This window comes from Suricata suricatta, chromosome 11, assembly GCF_006229205.1.
Source record: "Suricata suricatta isolate VVHF042 chromosome 11, meerkat_22Aug2017_6uvM2_HiC, whole genome shotgun sequence".
In the NCBI taxonomy this organism is placed as follows: domain Eukaryota; kingdom Metazoa; phylum Chordata; class Mammalia; order Carnivora; family Herpestidae; genus Suricata; species Suricata suricatta.
The window spans coordinates 9,217,408-9,226,513 of record NC_043710.1 but is presented as its reverse complement, the minus strand read 5'-3'; the positions used below and the strand labels follow the sequence as shown (position 1 = coordinate 9,226,513).

The window sequence follows — 9,106 nt, the reverse complement described above, 5'->3', positions numbered from 1 at the left end:
GCCGGCAGAGGTGCGGCTGCCGTGAGCGCCCGTGGCAGGTGGGAGATCCGCGGAGCTCCTGGCACCGGTGTGGGGATGGTGACACCCGTGGCACGGGCGTGGGCAGCGTGGGTCTGGCACAGGCGGCGTGGTTTCCCTGGCACGGGTGTCCGAAGACTCACCCCCCACCCTGGTGTGGCGGTGGCCGCCCAGGTGTGAGGCGGGTGCAGCCCCCTGTGCAGGTAGGTGACGGGCACAGCCTGAGGACTGGGTCTGGAGTGGCAGTGGCCCGTTCGTAGGCGCGTGGTGGTGCTCCTAGCATGGGCGTGAGGGAGTGCTGCCATCGCTAGGCTCTTGGATGGTTCTGGCCTCACATGGGCTGGAGTGATGGCCCCTGGACTTGAAGAATTGGTGCCCTCAGCATGGCAGGAGTTCCTGGCGTGACTGTGAGAAATGGCCTTGGCACAGGGTGGTGCAGAGGGGCGGGGGGTGGGGGTGTTGCTTCACCCCCAGACCCTGATGGATCATCGCTCTGGTGAGGATGAGGAGCATTGCCTCTGTACCGGGGGCCCACTTTTAGTGGCTGTTGGGTACACTGACCTGAAGAAGCAGGAAGGCGGGTAGCAGGTCAGTGTCCTTTATAACGGATATGAGAGATGCAGGGAGGTGCTTCTACCACGAGGAACCCAGTGGCTCCAGATGGAAACCTGACTAGGTACCAGCATTGTCCTGGGCTCGTGTATCCATCCAGCTTTGGGGAAGGAGGAAGGGTGGCAGGGGACGGGTCTCAGCCGTGATCCCTGCCTTCGAACGTGTGTCATGAGAAATGTGCAGGGCTGAGAGGTGACCCATGTCAGAGCCCCAGGAGAGGTGGGCACACCATCTATCCGTATTCTCCGGGCCTGGTCTTCTCTTTGGGTCGATGCTTCACCTCGGGGTATTTGAGACAGTTGCCTCTCCTCTTTGGTGCTCCGAAGCCTTGGGGTCCGGAGGCCCGTTTGGAAAGGTGCTTTGAAAGATGACTCTGCAGCCATGGGGAGCGTGCCAGGGTTGCGTCTGCCGGTACTTCTTTTGGGAAGTTTTGAGTGAGGGTCTCACTCAGCTTCCATGGTGTTCTGTCTCAGAGGCGCCCATTTACAGAGCGCCGGGGAAGTTTTAGGTCATGGGGGAAACTGTTGGGTCTTGGTGGATGACCGGGGGCAGTGGAGATGGGGCCGAAGAATAAATGGGGCGAACTTGGGCTGGGCCTGGAGAAGGCCTTTAGGAGTCCAGGAAAACAACGCTGAGGGCTTGGGAGACTGGGTTGGTGGGTGGCGGTCCATTTGCCAAGGTGGGGGCTTCGAGGTGCTGCCGAGACTCCTTGAACCCCTTGTGTCGTCTGGTGTGTTTGGAGGCAGAAAACTCAAACCCCAGGCTTTAGCTCTGTGACCTTGGGCAGGTGACTTTCCCTCTCAGATCCCAGTGGCCAGGGGGTCGTGGAGGAGGGAAGGAGACGGTGCTCATGGGAACCGTTTGTAAACAGTGAGGGGCTGTACAAAGGTCAGGGATTCTATCAGGTAAAGAGACCCGGTGGAGGCAGTAGAAATAGAGGCCTGGAGTGTGACTGGGGAGGAAGGCAACTGGAAGGTCGAGAGCCTGTCACAGGGAATTAGAGTGTAAAGGCTCCTGGTGGGGGAAAAGTGGGATCTGTTGACAGTGTGAGTCAGCTGCTGAGCTGGAACCAGGCCCCAGGTCTCCCGAGGACGGTCCCGGCCACCATGGAGTCCTGCGGGAGCGGCCGGAGCAAGAGGCAGCCCTTGGCTTGCTCTCCAGACGCGCCTCGTGGTGGCACGGGGCTGGGAGGTGTCTGTGGCTGACAGATCTGGGGTACCTGTGTGGGAGGGAGACTTGGAAGTGTGTGTGTTTTCTCTTGAGAATTTCCTTTGGCTCTGGGTGCCGAGGGTGGGGGTGGGGAGCAGTCACATCAGCGGTTTTGGGGGCTGTGCCCTGAGGAAAGCAAAGTGGGTCAGAGCCACCAGAGTGGACGCAGGGCCTGGTGGTCCTGCCAGGGAGGTTGGGGCTGCAATGACAGGAGGTCTAGGGGGCAGTGGGGGATGCCATTGGACACCCTGGGCGAGGAGTGAGGAGCGATGGCATCCTCAGAGGGCTCTCCTGGGGGGTGGATGGGCGTGGCACCAGTTCCCCTGGACGTCCTACCTTACATGTCCCGGCTTCTGGCTGAAGGGCCTTCCCACCTGGGAAGGACTAAGGTGGCTGCAATTTGCTCAGCTTTCTGCCTCAAGGGGCCTAGTTCTTCACCAAAGGCTGCATTCCAGAGCCCCGTGAGCCCAGGCCCATTTCTCAAGCACTGCACGTCGAGTGTCCCTTTTCCACCGGCCACCCACGCGACAAGCCTGCTCTCCGGGGGAGAAAGTTTTTGCCCCACATCCAGGCTGCAGGCTCAGGCCTCGTGGGTGGAGGAAGGCCACTGCTCTGCAAGACCCAGGGTGGGGAGCTGACCTTGCCTCAAGCAGGGACTCCCCCTGTCCCAGGGGCTGCCTTGCCTGGCCTTCTGGGCCCTTCCCTCCAGGTTGGTGGGAGGGGCCCGAGGCCCGTCCCCCTTGCTCCCCGCAGGGCAGGGCCCTTCTCTGCCTCCCCAGGAGTTGCCCCCACAGCAGCCCCAGCTTAGAATGCCCTGTGGTGGAAGCCTGGAGCCACCCTGCTGTGAATCTTCAGCATCCAAGTCCCCCGACCTCACCCTCCACACCTCCGGCCTGTTTGTTCTGATTTATGGCTCGGCCTTACAGTCTTGGGCTTCAGGAGTCCTTTGCCGCCACCCCCTGCCATCTGCTCGGGGTGCTGGGACCCTGCGCAGCAGAGCCGGGTGGCAGGCGGGAGAGATCTGAGATGCCAAGTGGAGGCGTTGGCCTCTGTTCCCCAAAAGCAGAGCCGCGCTTTCTACCGAGTCTTTGGGCTCTGAGGCAGTACGGAGCCCAGCCGGGTCACCAGCCCCTTGTCTTTGGGGAGGGATGCTTCTTTTGAGCACATGCCAGCGGGGCGGTGGGGGGGCTGGTCACATAGGAATGGACATCAAGGGCAAGCAGCTTTCTGGAGCCGAGATGCTTGCCTCTGGTCCTCAGTCCTGTTCCCACTGCTTTGTCCATGTTTCTCCAAAAGTTGCCTAAGTCAGCTCCTGGCAACCTTCCTTCCTCAGCTGCCTCATAAATCATGGTGCCCGGCTGCTCTGCTCTGGGGGTGCCAGGAAATTAGGCATCTCTGGACAGAGGGTTCTGGACCAGTGCTCAGAGTGCCAGGCCAGCCAGCCACGGCTGAAGGCGCAGCCTGGCGCTGGATGCCACTCGGTCCCCAGTCCCTCTGCCAGGGACCAGAGGGGGACCTCAGGGTTTAATCACCTGTTGGCCCAGCGCTCCACCTGAGTCCGGCTTCTCCCTGGAATCACTTTACATTATGCGCCAGTGGGCCGGGCAAGTCGTGCTTGGGAAACATCAATGAGCATGCGGTCAGACGAAGATAAATCTCTTAGAACCACAGAGCCCAGGACATTGCAGGATGTGGTTACCTCCCCAGCGGGCAGGGCTGACAACTGTTTATCTTGATTTTCTTTTTGCTTTTCTGATGCCGACTTTGGCCGGGCTGGAGGTCCCTGGGGCAGACAGGGGGAAGCGTGCGTGTAAGTGAGGAAGACCTGGGCGACTGTCCTGGCCCTGGGGACCTCGGAGGTGAGGTGGAGGGGAGCGCCGTTGGCCACAGGTGAGGATGCTTGGCAGGAAGGCCCGAGCCCTGGCTGGCGGTTGGGATGAGCAGGGGTGGGGCTGTTCCCGAGGCAGGGCCGCCCGGGGATTGCACGTGTGTGTAGCCGCGTGTGCCCGTAGCTGTCTGTGGGAAGTGAGGGCTGAGGGGGTGTGGAGCGACTGGTGGTGTGGGATCTGGTGGGCTCCTGTGTCTGGCTGGCCTGGTGTCAGTGGGTGTGAGGACCGGGGGGCGTCACAGGGCCCCACGGAGCAGGAGAGAACAGTGGGAGCAGTGGGGGAGTCCGCCTTCCAGGGGGCGGGCAGGCAACGTCTCCTGTTGTGATTTCTGCGGAAGGAGCCTTCCTGCTTTCTCGGTATTCCTTAGAAGGAAGCCCAGGCTGGAGGCGTGGTTCCCCAGCGCCCATATGTGCTCACTCAGGCCTGCTTCCACACTTCTCCTCAAGGCCCCTGGAAGTCAGCCGGGGATAGGCCACCCGGATGACAGAGGACAGCATGATAGCCGTGGGCATAAAGACTTGGGGCTCTGGGGTCCAACAGACCCGGCTTTGAACCCTGGCGCCGCTCTCTGCCTCAGTTTCCCCATCTGTAAGATGGGGACGGTAAAACCTCCCACTGGTAAGATTTCTGCGACCTAATAATGTCTGGCAAGTAGTAGAAAGAGCATGATGAAAGCAATGACACACACACATGTACACACGTTGTTGCACTTGAAGTCAGAATCTTTTCCATCGAAAAGCAGTTACATCATGATCTGCATATATTAGCATCGAGGAAGATGTAATGGGTCGTGTCCCTTTTCTTGATAAGGAAAGTCAGCTCCACCCTGCCCTTGGCCTGGATGGAATCTTGCTCATCTGTCAACAGAAACCTACATGGGAATGCTGTCTTTACCCCTGGGGACCGTTTCCACTTGGATTCGTCAGTAGTCCCTTCTTGGGCGCTGAAAGTGGTCTGGGCGCAGTGAGGCCATGGAGGTGACATGAACACACCAGAGCCTGTACCATCCAGGTTTTGTCCTCCAGGCATTCAGAGTCCACGGAGAAGGGTCGAGACGGACAAGAAGAAGGTCCGTGCTACAGTTCCGTGAGGGGGCCCGCAGGAGGTCAAAGGAGACGGAGGAACTTGGACCAGGGAGGTCAGCAGAGCCTCCGGTGGCACTGGCCTTTGACCTGGGCCGTCCAGGCACCGGCGGAGGAAGTGGCAGCAGTGGAGGATGTGGCTGGCAAAGTGTGTTCTGGCTTGAGTGGAGGGCACGCGACATGGAGACAGGGAAAGCTGGGGTTGGCAGAGTGACTTGGAGCTGGGTCCTCGGAAACATGACAGCGAGGCTGCACCCTGGGTCTGTGGAAACCATGGGCAGCTGCTGAAGTGTTCTGAGTGAGAGGGTGGGGGGCTGGTGTCCCCACCTCTTTGTCGGCACCTGGCAGCAGGTGCTGGGAGTAGGGAGGCCAGCTGGCAGCCAGGGCAGTTACTGGGTATCCAGGAGAGAGAACCCCCTGACTGACTATGAAGGCGGGGGTGGAAACCAAGACTTATCAGTTTGGTAGGGAAGAGGCGGGCATGGGGAAGGCCTGGGTGCTGGGCCTGGGGTCAGAGCTGGACTCAGGAGTTCAGCCTGGGATGTGTTTTCCACCCTTGACTTTCAGTTGCCTCGGTTCCTGTAGGCTCCAGGCCCCTCCAGGCGGGGAGTCTGAGGAGTAGCTTTCAGGGACCCCCTGAACCCCCAGCCCCGTGAGGCTGGTTCTTCTGCCTGCAATGCTGTTCTCATTCCTGAGGACCCGTCGAAGGGGTTCCCATGTTCCTAGCATTCATTTCCAGGCGTTTGATCATTTTCTCACCAAATTACCCCTTGAAATTTCGCCTGCCTGAGTTCAGCCCAGGAGGTTACTATTCTGGGAAGTTTCATCAAAACCCTTTCAGCGTTTGCGAGTTCTCTGAGCTGGGGGGCAGGTAGGAGGAGGACAGGGCTCGTCTGCACCGGTGTTCGTGTTCTGGGGGCCGCTTGGGAGCGCCGTCCCAGCCCCCCTGACCTGGAGATGCTCCCTGCAGCCGTAGCTCGGAGCTCGCGGGCAGGGGGCTGGGGAAGGGTGGGCCGAGGCTGTTGTGACGGCAGGCGGGACATCGCTTCTAATTCATCCCAAAAAGACCCCTTGTCTTTGCGTCTCCTGGAGCCATTTAATTAATTTATGATTGATGTTCTTGGACTTACTTGAGGTTAATTTATTATTGATGTGCCTTCATTATATACAACTCACCCTCTACTTTTGAGCACATGGCTGGCCCATGCTGGGCAGGACACGGGTGGGGTGAGCACAGCCAGGCCCCTTCTCTGGTCCTCAACCCCCTCACCCCTGGGGACAGAGCCCTGCACTTGGCTTTTGTCAGACACTTTCAAGTTTGGGGGTCCGAGAAGACTCCGGGGCCTCTGTCTCCAGGAGCCTTGGCTTGGCCACGTTCTAACAATAATCATAATCGTTTCCATTTTGTGAATGTGGGGGAACTATCCCAGCACAGTGCATGGAGGGCCTTAGGTACACTTGCGGCCAGCATCCCCTCCACCCTTTCATCGCTCCAAGCCTTGTCTTCCAGGCAGCCTTGGGGGGTGAGTCACCTACCTGGGGACACAAGGCGAGTGGAGGAGTGGACGGGGAGCCAGGTGTGAGCCCAGGACCCTGGCCTCTCCTTCGGGCCCCGTTCCCCTGTGAAGCCTTTCTGCTCCCCTGAACTCCAGGGCTGTCCCCACGGCCATCAGGGCACATAGCACTGACACCTGGGAGAGTGTGTCTTGTTACATGTTGATGGCTTGTCCCCCGAGCTAATCCGTATCCTCACCGAAGACTGACAAGAGCACTTGCTGGGCTAAGGGGCCAGGTGCCCCTTAGCACTTTTCTTATGTTAGCTCGTTGAATCCTTGTAGCCATCTGAGGGGCAGGTGGTATCAACCCATTCTGTAGATGCGGCTTAGAAGTGTGCTCTGGACGGGGCGCCTGGGGGTCTCAGACTCTTGACTTCCGCTCAGATTGTGATCTCGATGGTTTCATGAGCTCAAGGTCTATGTTGGGCTCTGTGCTGACAGTGAGGAGCCTTCTTGGGATTCTCTCTCTCTTCTCTTTGCCCTTCACCCTGCTCTCACATGTGCACACTCTCTCTCTTTCTCTCTCTCTCAAAATAGATAAACAAAACAAGAAACGTGCTCTGGGCACTCAGCTAATCTATGGCAGAGCCAGGATTTGGACCCTAGCGGCCTTGAGATATAGGGCGCTTACGGATTCTCTCCCTGAAATCCCCTCTCACTCCATCTCTCCATCTCCTGGGGCCTGGCTGTTTATTTTGTGTCTGTATGTTTCGCCAGTGGCCACATTCCCCTTTCTCCTATCTGGCCGAAGTGTTAGTCCACATTGGGCCCCCCTCCTTTGCTATGGGGACCAGGAGTGCCCCCTCACAAGGGATGGATGCTTTTAGGGAGACAGCAAGGCACGTGGAGGGTTCGGGGCCTGGATCCTGCCCCTGGTTCAGCTGGGAAGCTTCAAATGAGTCACTCAGCCCCTCTGAGCCTCAAAGCGGCGGTGGTATTTCTCTCTCTCCTTTACTGGCTGTGCCGTGCTCTGAGGCGCTGAGGGATAGGAAGGACGCAGTACTCCGATGTATGAGATTGCTTGTGTCTAGATCCAAGACCTGGCATAAAGGCCAGGAAAGCTTTTGGCTGGGCACAGAGACCCAGGCCAGGGGGTCTGTGCCCATTTTCTGAGCCTCCCTGCATGGGCCAGTGGTCTCCATGGCTTGCTGGCTGGCAAGAACTTGCTCAGGGACCCTGTGTGGCCAAGAGCTGGGCAGGAGGTCCGTAGAGTGGGTGCCAGGCCCTGGCCCCATGTCCCCGTTAGCTGAGTAGTCCCGGGTCCTTAGAGGTGGTCCCTCACGCACCGGGCCCTCGGGTTGTATGGAAGTGCAAGGGGCCGTCCTGGGGGTTCTGGGTCCCACTACCTCTGTCATCTGGGCAGCCTGACCAGGTCAGTTCAGGCTAGGTTCAGTGAGGAAGGAGGATGGTTTGCCGGACGGCCACTTGGACCCCCCCTCACCCCTCAAAATAATGCGGAAAGCCCGGTGACGAGGTGAGCCTTGAGTCTGTTCCGGAAAACAGTGGGATTGTCCGCCTCTCTGTGGCAGGGCTCCCAGGGCGTTGGCTAGGAGTCCTCTGCTTTCTCGTCAGCTCTGAGCACGTTTCAGCACCAGGCTGGACCTGGGGAACACGACGGGAGCTGCCAGGGCTCCCCCCTGCCGCGCCCCAGGGCCAGAAGAAGAGGGCAGAGATCTCAGTGGGCAGGGGTGAGGCAAGCCCGGCACTGCCGTTGGAAGTCTGTGGCCAGGCTGCTGTTAGGTGACGTTTCACTTCCCCAGCTTCCGCCTCCTGCGGCCGGGATTACATCAGGCTCCCCTGGCACACCCTCCAGCCAACTCCCACCTCAGGCTGGCCCCTGCACTGTCCTGGGACAGCTGTCCCGCTGCAGTTTCAGGGCAGGCCTAGGCCCATCAGCTGAGGGCACTGTCCTGGCCCTTTCCAGCTCAGCCGCAGGCGCCTGTCACCCCACAGGCGCTGCCTCCCCATCAGTCCTGCCCGCGTCGCCTCCCAGGACGGAGAGTCTCCAAGACCATGCCACCTTTTGGTTATGCACTCCTGACTCATTCTCTCCCTCTTTCTTTAACATCAGCATAGCACAGAGGGGCGCCTGGGTGGCTTGGTCGCTTAAGCGTCCGACTTCGGCTCAGGTCATGATCTCACAGCTTGTGAATTCGAGCCCCAAATGGGGCTGCGTGCTGGCAGCTCAGAGCCTAGAGCCTGCTTTGGATTCTGTGTCTCCCTCTCTCTGCCCCTCCCCTGCTCATGTTCTCTCTCCCTCTCAATCAAAAATAAACATTAAAAAAATTAAAAAATACAAATAATAAAATTAGCCCAGGATAGGCCTGCAAGCATGGACGGTAGCATAAACGTGGAGCTTTATTTGAGTTCGTTACTACTTGGGCAGGTCACTTAACCACTGACCCTTAGTTTCTTCATCTCGAAAATGGGGCACTCATGGAATATGGCCACTGTCAGGATCCAGTGAGATGCCACCTTGGAACTTCTACCTGGTGCCAAGAACATCGTAGGTGCTCCATAAATGTTACTGCTGTGGTCAATCATGATTGCTTCAGCCCTTCTCAATCATGATTGCTTCAGCCCTTCTCAATCACGATTGCTTCAGCCCTTCTCGGTCAGCCCAGAGGGGAGCTAAGCTGACGGGACACCCTCCCTTTCCTGAGGCTGTGTCTCTTCAGGAGACCCTAGGTCCTTTCCTGTGATGCAGGCCAGCCCCCCCCCCCCCCCCCCCCCCCCCCCC

At 58.9% G+C, this 9,106-nt stretch overlaps 1 protein-coding gene across 1 annotated transcript in view; it reads left to right on the top strand.

The window, feature by feature from the left end:
- The first annotated feature begins 156 nt into the window (after positions 1 to 156).
- DAGLA (diacylglycerol lipase alpha) overlaps positions 157 to 9,106 on the top strand; it is a 60,140-nt gene continuing 51,190 nt past the window's right edge. Inside the window, exon 1 of the mRNA XM_029956619.1 lies at positions 157 to 221. The gene's annotated coding sequence lies outside the window, so the exon portion shown is untranslated. The remainder of the gene's footprint in view (positions 222 to 9,106) is intronic.